Source organism: Rana temporaria, chromosome 4 (genome assembly GCF_905171775.1).
Source record: "Rana temporaria chromosome 4, aRanTem1.1, whole genome shotgun sequence".
Taxonomy (NCBI): Eukaryota; Metazoa; Chordata; class Amphibia; order Anura; family Ranidae; genus Rana; species Rana temporaria.
In genome coordinates this window covers 54,347,646-54,356,037 of record NC_053492.1, presented here as the reverse complement: position 1 = coordinate 54,356,037, position 8,392 = coordinate 54,347,646, and the positions used below count along the sequence as shown (strand labels likewise).

General features: G+C 46.6%; 2 non-coding genes across 2 annotated transcripts; both read right to left on the bottom strand.

Annotated features, from left to right (window-relative positions):
* Positions 1-1,601: 1,601 nt before the first annotated feature.
* On the bottom strand, positions 1,602-1,795 carry LOC120938581. Its single transcript, XR_005749147.1, has one exon. It is a non-coding gene; the product is annotated as a U2 spliceosomal RNA (small nuclear RNA).
* Positions 1,796-8,128: 6,333 nt separating this feature from the next.
* LOC120938606 lies at positions 8,129-8,323 on the bottom strand. The gene has a single exon (XR_005749166.1). It is a non-coding gene; the product is annotated as a U2 spliceosomal RNA (small nuclear RNA).
* Between the last annotated feature and the right edge of the window lie 69 nt (positions 8,324-8,392).

Below are 8,392 nucleotides of genomic sequence, written 5' to 3'. Positions count from 1 at the left end.
TGACAGTATTGCTCATACAAAGGCTTATGGGTCGTTGTACACACTTTATAATTACAGGGATTATCTCTCCAAATGTTGCAAGCAATTGTGGATCAGGTAACAGCGATTTATTCACCTTTTTCTCTGCTCAGTAAATTATTATCTCCCTGCTCAGCCTTTCTCCTCCTCCACACAGTTCTCTTTATCCAAAAAGAAATATTGACAATTTTAAAGCCTACCGTTCTCCAATGTAGGACTCTGCAGGTAGCTCTGCCAGGTGTTTCAGCTCGAGGTCTGTGGGGCTGTCAGCGTGTCAGGCTCTTGGCAGGGGTTTCTTGCTGTCTTCCTTCTTTTTTCCCCGCTGGAACAGTGCTCAAAAGAAGTTCATAAGAGCCACAAACAGTATTGGGACTCAGTGCTTCACAAGTTTACACCAGGAGGGTCTCATCCGAAGGTATGCAGCTTAGAAGAGTGCTCATAATAAAATTCAAAGAGACACAGAACGGGGATGCTGGGGATGCCGAACTTCTGTTTTCAGTAGCAGAGCTATGCAAGTGTGTAGATAAGCCGTATCCCATAGAAAAGAGACACGCTGGAGTCCAACTACTTCTCTCCTCTCTGCTCAACAGCTGCTGCCCACCAGAGATTGTTCACTGCAGCCTTGTAGCTGTCTGATCCGGAGCTTATCCGTGCCAGGTAAGAGTTCAAGCTGGAGATCCAGCTGACCGACCGTGTCCTTCGCCGGGGGCTAGGATTAATCTATCTGCACTGGCACAGTGAGTCGTCCGGTCCCTCAGCTGCGCTGTGCAGAGCAGGAAGGGGGAGAGATACACAAGCCGTCACCCGTCCACTGTCCGCATGTCAGCACTTTAGCAGAGGGGGAAGGAAAAGGCAAGCTCTCCACGCTGGAGAGAAAGGTTGTCAGCCCCTGTATCCACCTATATAAAAGGCAGGCTGTCCAGCGCTGGGGTAAAGAAATGGAAAGGGAGCCCTCCGTCCACACTTGAGGGGAGAATCAAGCCAGCTACGCCGTGGCTATGTTTTGCTGGTATAATCCGTCGGTTCTAGTGGGGGGGAAGGCCGGTCCATTATCAGACCTGGAGCTAGGCGTCCCTCGCTGTTAGCATAGTGAGATCAGAGCCCGCCCTCTCTCACACCTCACACGCTCTCACGCATCACCTCACAGCAGCCACATGGTTACTTTAGTGAAAGCACAGCAGACTTTTCTAGCTAGCTGCTGCATGCAGCAAGGCACACAGCAATGGAGCAAATTCAGCCAGCCCCCTGGTTTGTCAGCAGAGTAGTCACTGCTTATCGAAGGCTTCATTTTGGGCCTTTGGAAAGAGAGAGCGAGGAGCAGAACACTAGCTGACTTGTCGAAAATTGGATGCCCTGACTAAAATCTAGGTGTTGCTGTACAGGTAACTTGATAAAGTAGTGGCATTTGGCAAGAAAGTGACAAGAAGCAATGAAGACAAAGACACAAGGGTTAAATGCCAGTTTATTGGAGCACGGAACCGAGTTTAAGCAAGAAACATTGTCAGCAGCAAGCAACAAGAACACACAAGACAAACAAGTTGGATGATGTTCCAGTTAAATCTATTTTTTGACACTGCGTAAGAGAGGGGTGCACCGGTCCTGGAGGTACTGCAATACCAGGTCGATGCGTGGAGTGGACAGAGCAAGCTCTTCTTCCATCTCCCTGTTCTAAAAATCCATTTAATATATGGTCCCCAGATAGGGGACGTATCAGATATTAAACTGATAAGAACAGATTTTTTTTTAATTCTTTTATTTAAAATTTCATAAATAAAATACATAGTAAACATTGACAAAAACAACAAAAAATATGTACAACAACGTATTGTACATACTGTACAAGAATAAAAACAAGAAATACAAAAAAAACTTTTGACAAACATTTCACAATACAAAATACAATATTTACATACATATAACACCCACATTCCTCCCACGAAACCCTCCCTCAAAACCCTCCCACAAAACCCCAAAGGCAAACAACAAACAAAGTATACAACATCAAAATATCCAACAAATAAAAATGGCAAAAAAACAAAAAAAAACAAACAAAAAAAAACAGGAAAATATTTACAGCAAAACCCCTTCCACCCATCAAAAATAGTACAATAAAAAACTACCCCTACAATATTCTATCCCTCAACCCTATCCCTACACAAACAAAAAACACTCCTCAACACTTGCTCCACACTTTCCCTTCACCACCGTCTGCACTCACCCTGAAAGACAAAAATGAAAAAGTTAGATACATCAAAAACCAAAAACCATAACCCTGAACACAACTTACACCCAATATTTCCACTGCCTAAAGCACCAGGTTTCCTGTGCTCTCGGCAACCCAAGCTGCTTAACGTCACACAGCCCATAGAAATATAGCCTTCCACGGATCATGGCAGCACACTCCTTCACACTTACCACTTCACTCCTAAAAACTAAAATGTTCCTAACATCCCACAAACACTCCTTCACACAGTTAACCAACAACCAAAACAACCTCATTTTTTCATCCCCTAAATCACACAATCCATACACAACCATCTCATACGTTAAATCTTCCACTCCAGTCAAACCTTTAATTAAACCACCCATTTTCCTCCACACTTTTTTTGCAAACACACATCTCCACAATAAATGAACCACATCCTCACACCCAATACACCCTTCCCTCGGACACACCTCACTGTCTACCAACCTCCTTCTCCGCTGAAACACCCTTGTCGGCAAACACCCATGCACAATCATCCAAGCCACATCCTTCTGCCTATTGGTCAGATCACTGACACACACATTCCGCCACACTCTTTCACTCTTAGCCTCACTCAAACCACCTATTATTTCCAAATCCTCCCTTCCGTCCATCATCTTCAATACTTTCTTACATTCACACCAAGCTTCCTTACTTACACTCTCCAAACCATACCTCCTAATACCTCTCTCAATCCTCACATAAAACCACGGTGGGTTAAAACACACAGGCTTCCTCAAATCACACTCCGCCAACTTATATCTCTTCAACACACCACCTCCCACATACCTCAGAAAACACCCTGCCAAACTCTCAGACTTACCAAGCTTCACACACATACTTATATACCTCACAACCAGAAACCTCTCAATGCACACCAACCCCTTCCCACCATTCAACTTACCTTTCACAACTTTATCTCTTTTGAGTTTCTCCATTTTGGACGACCAAAAAAAAGTAAAACATAACTTGATAATTTTTTTTAACACCCTGTCTGGCGCTGGAAAAACATAAAATAAAAACATTAATATTGGCAACAACACAGATTTAACCACTAGGGCTTTACCCTCCAAAGACATGGATCTTAAAGACCAGAATTGGATCTTCCTCTCCAGCTTCCCTCTCACATCTTCCCAACTTTCTCTACCATACAAATCACAGCCAAACTTTACACCAAGCACCCTCAAACCACCAACACATTCTTTCCATCCACAAGATGCCACATCGCTCCACACTCCAAACACCTTACACTCGCTCTTCTCCATATTCACCCTAAAACCACTAGCCATACAGAACACATCCACTAACAATTTCACCCTCCTTAAACCTGCCACACTCCTACATAATACAGTCACGTCGTCCATATACCCAATCACACTCAGACACTTACCCCCCCCCACCAGGCACTTCCACACCCCTCACAATTTTATCCTTTTTCAACATACGCAACAAAGGCTCAATCACACAAACAAACAACACAGGGGACAACGGACACCCCTGCCTCACACCCGCCTTAATCTGCACCTCCCCTGTTAACCATCCATTCACAAGCACCCTACTAACCATACCCTTATACATACTCCTAATCCACCCAATCATCCTCTCCGGCACACCCATCCTAAACAATACCTTAAACATAAAATCATGCACCACCCGATCATACGCTTTCTCAAAGTCAACTGCTAGCACAGCCACCCCCTGACACCTACTCTTACACCACCACAAAGCATCCCTCAAACTCACCAAACTCTCAGCAATCTTTCTTCCAGGCACTGCACACACTTGCTCTTCACCCACCATCTTCCCAATCACCTCCCTCATTCTATCAGCCATAACTTTCGCAATCATCTTGTAGTCTACATTCAAAAGTGAAATAGGCCTCCAATTTTTTAGATCACTCCTATCTCCCTTTTTATGCAACAAAACAATAACACTCTCACGCATAGACTCAGACAAACTTCCACTCGCCAACACCTCCTTACATACATCAAAAACACACCCCCCAATCACTTCCCAAAAAACACAATAAAAATCCACCGGCAGCCCATCGCCACCTGGTGATTTCCCTTTTTTTAAACTCCTCATACATTTCTCCACTTCCTCTTTCGTTACATCCGCCATCAACAACTCTCTATCCTCCATACTCAAACACGCCTCAACCTCACCCAAAACCTCTTTCTCCGCACTCACATCAATCTTACCAGCCGTATATAATTCAGAATAGAAACTTCTCACCACCTCACTTATACCCTTATTTCCAACCACTACCGCACCACTCTCATCCACCACATCCTTCATTTCCATCCTCCCTCCAAACACCTTCTTAAAGAAAAATTTAGTACACCTTTCATCCTTCTCTTTCACCTCCATTTTTGCCTGAAACACAATCTTTCTCCCTTTCGCCTCCAAAAACTCATTCAACTTCTCTCTCGCCTCTCCAATCTCCACAGACACATCCTCTCCCAACTCCCTCATTTCCTCCAAATAGTCAAACCTCTTTTGCCACATTTCATACATAAATCTTTCATTCCGCGCTCTCTCACACCCCTTCCTCACAAAAAACTCTTTTGTCCTAACTTTCACCCACTCCCACCATTCAACCATGCTTCCGAAATCATTCTTCCTACCTTTCAACCTCAAAAAAAACCTACCATACTCTTCTCTTATTTTCACATCCTCCAACACATCCACATTCAACTTCCACACCCCCTTCCCATACAAACCTTCAGCACATATACTTACTCCACAATCAATCCTACCATGATCCGTGAAAGGCATCTTCTCAATTTTAAAAAATTATTTTTTCATGTTCCTGGACAGAAAACAAAAGTCAATCCGTGAGGACACCTTCCCACCAGAACTAAAAAAGGTTGACCCCCCATCACACCCAGCATCAATAAAATGAAACGTCCTAACAATATCCCCAAGCTCCTTCCCCGACTTGTCCATTGTGCTACCACCACCACCAACCCCACCACTACTCACTCTATCCCCATCCCTAATAATACAATTAAAATCCCCAACCAAAAAAGTAGGTTCCCTCCCCCCCAAAAAAAATTTCAATTTTTCAAAAAGAGCAAGTCTTTCATTTTTCACAGCAGCCCCATATATACAAAACAAACGAAAAATAATACCCCCAAACTCAAAAAAAACCAGCAGACACCGGCCCTGGTCCACATGTACAACCCTTCGGACCTTAAAGTTTTTCTTTTTAAAGAGCACACACACCCCGCCACTCTTTCTATTATTCAGGGACCACACAGCAGGTCCCTGGGTCCAACCAGCAGCCCGGGGCTCCTCACTCAAGTTGCACTCCTGCAAGCACAAAATATCGCAGGGCAGGGCAGCAAAAAGTTGGTAAATAGCTGCCCTCCTGTATGCAGATCTTATACTCCTAACATTGAGTGAAGAGATCCTTAATTTCATCTAAGGGAAGTTTAGACAGCACACCGGTCCAAGACAAAAAAGAAAATTGACCGTCACTTCTTTTTCTTACTCGCCTTAGAACTCCGGGTCTTCACAGGAACCACCCCCCCTTTTTTTACCTCTGTTTTTTTCCTGGCCTTTGGTCTGTGGTAGCCGGTCACATCCTGCAGATGTTCCACCTTGTCAGTGCTGATGTAAGATTGGCCCGAGTCGTCTGAGTCAGCCGCCACGTCCTCCTTCGGAGAGCCCACATCGCTGTAGTCCTCGATGACCTGTGAGGGAGACAAAGGAGATTCTTCTTTTTTTCGCTTTAAAGAGTCGTGGCTGAGGTCCATTGCCTCCTGCGCAGGACTCTCCGCACTCGGGCCTGCCCCCCCCCCATCAGCCACCACTACCTCCCTTTCCTGCTCACCCTCCGCTGCCAGGGCCTCAGGCGCGCACTCAGCCCCACTGGAGCGCGCGTCCCCCACGGCAGCATCTAGAGGCTCGCGAGGAAGATCCTCAGTACGGGCTAGATCACACACAGGGGGAGGGGCAATGATATTACTGCCCTTCACCGCATCGGCGTAGGAGGCTCTGCCTCCCCCACTCTCCAGCGACTCTCCACCTCCAGCGTCTTTCCCCTGTGGGCCCGACTGCTGGCTTGGCTGACTCCCCCGGGCCACCTTCGGGCAATTCCGGGCAAGATGCTCCCGGCTACCACATATATGGCATTTCCTGCCCTCCCCACAGCCTGCGGTCTTATGACCAGGCTTAAAACAGTTCCTACAAACCTCGCCGACGACACACTCCTCCCTGGTGTGCCCGAAAGAATAACACAGCCGGCAAAATGTAGGCTGCCCTGGGTACCAAAGATACCCACGATTGGACCCAATAGAAAAAGTCTGGGGTGGGTGCCTTACCCCTCCAATTCCATCTGGATCCCGTTTCTGCTGGACCCAAAACTTACGTTTGCCATTGAATGTTCCAAAAATATTGGCCTGTTCCTGTCCAGCAGAAACGGAATCACAGTACATGGCCAAAAAGGCCACGATCTCCTCATTCTTCACGAAAGGGTTGTACATGTGGACAATGACCGGTATCTGCAGCTTGCTTTCCCGGCAATGAAAGCTTATGCCGTCCAGCAATGGGTCGCCCTCCTTCTCCGCCTGCCGTAGCCAACATGTTTGCAAGTCAGCTTTCTCCCAAAAGGTGACATCATAAACACCAGTGGAAGGAAAGCACTGTACGCAAAAAATACTCTCACGAGCCATTCCCAACAGTTCCTCGATTACGCGCTTCTGGATATGGTGCAGCCCAACGTCATCCCTCCTCTCCTCAACAACAGACAGCCGAACTGTGTTTGGTGCGTCAGGTGTAAACACCATGTTCACCTAGGGACTACTCCACATCCCACAAAGGGAAGTAAGTAGGCGATCGCTTCCCGTTGCCCGGGGACTAAGCCTAAGGCCAATAGCAGCAAGGGGGGGCCCCTCCGAAGAGGAACGATCCCCCCAGGGCCGACCGTCGGGTACCCCGGGCACCTTCTGACCAATCACCAGCACAGCAGAACTACACTGGATCTTAGCCAAAAGGCCGAGAAGCGATAACCCAATTATTCTCTGTTCCGAGCGAGCGGCTTTCTGGCCCCACCGGAGGGCTCGCTGAGAGTTGCCCGTTTGCCTGTACCCGGCAAGCGCCCTTCCCCCCAGTCTAGGCTGTCCGGAGGTGTGAATCTTCAGCCAGATGGGTGTCGCTGGTCTACAGGCCTGACCCCCCCTGTCTACTGGACAATCCACCCTTTTCTGACACCTGCCCAACACTGCTGGAGCCCAGTCATGACCCTCAGTCATCCCAAAATAAGAATTGCACACGTTCAGGTGCTTCTCGTTGCTCCTCGTTCACGTTCAACAAGGAAAATCATTTGCATGGGCCGGCCTCCTAGTTAGCATAACGTGGACTTAGTTAACATAACGTGGAAGAAAATCGAGGGCCACTAGAGGGAGTCAAAGACTAAGGGATCCTCCGGATAAAAATAAAAAACCCTTGCCACAGCAGACTTTTCTAGCTAGCTGCTGCATGCAGCAAGGCACACAGCAATGGAGCAAATTCAGCCAGCCCCCTGGTTTGTCAGCAGAGTAGTCACTGCTTATCGAAGGCTTCATTTTGGGCCTTTGGAAAGAGAGAGCGAGGAGCAGAACACTAGCTGACTTGTCGAAAATTGGATGCCCTGACTAAAATCTAGGTGTTGCTGTACAGGTAACTTGATAAAGTAGTGGCATTTGGCAAGAAAGTGACAAGAAGCAATGAAGACAAAGACACAAGGGTTAAATGCCAGTTTATTGGAGCACGGAACCGAGTTTAAGCAAGAAACATTGTCAGCAGCAAGCAACAAGAACACACAAGACAAACAAGTTGGATGATGTTCCAGTTAAATCTATTTTTTGACACTGCGTAAGAGAGGGGTGCACCGGTCCTGGAGGTACTGCAATACCAGGTCGATGCGTGGAGTGGACAGAGCAAGCTCTTCTTCCATCTCCCTGTTCTAAAAATCCATTTAATATATGGTCCCCAGATAGGGGACGTATCAGATATTAAACTGATAAGAACAGATTTATTTTTTTTTTTTTTTTTTTTCATCACATCTCAAGCAAGTCCAAGCTTTCAGCAAAATACTTCACCAAGAGCCTTCCGCACACGGTCTTTCAATGTACTCTGCTTTAA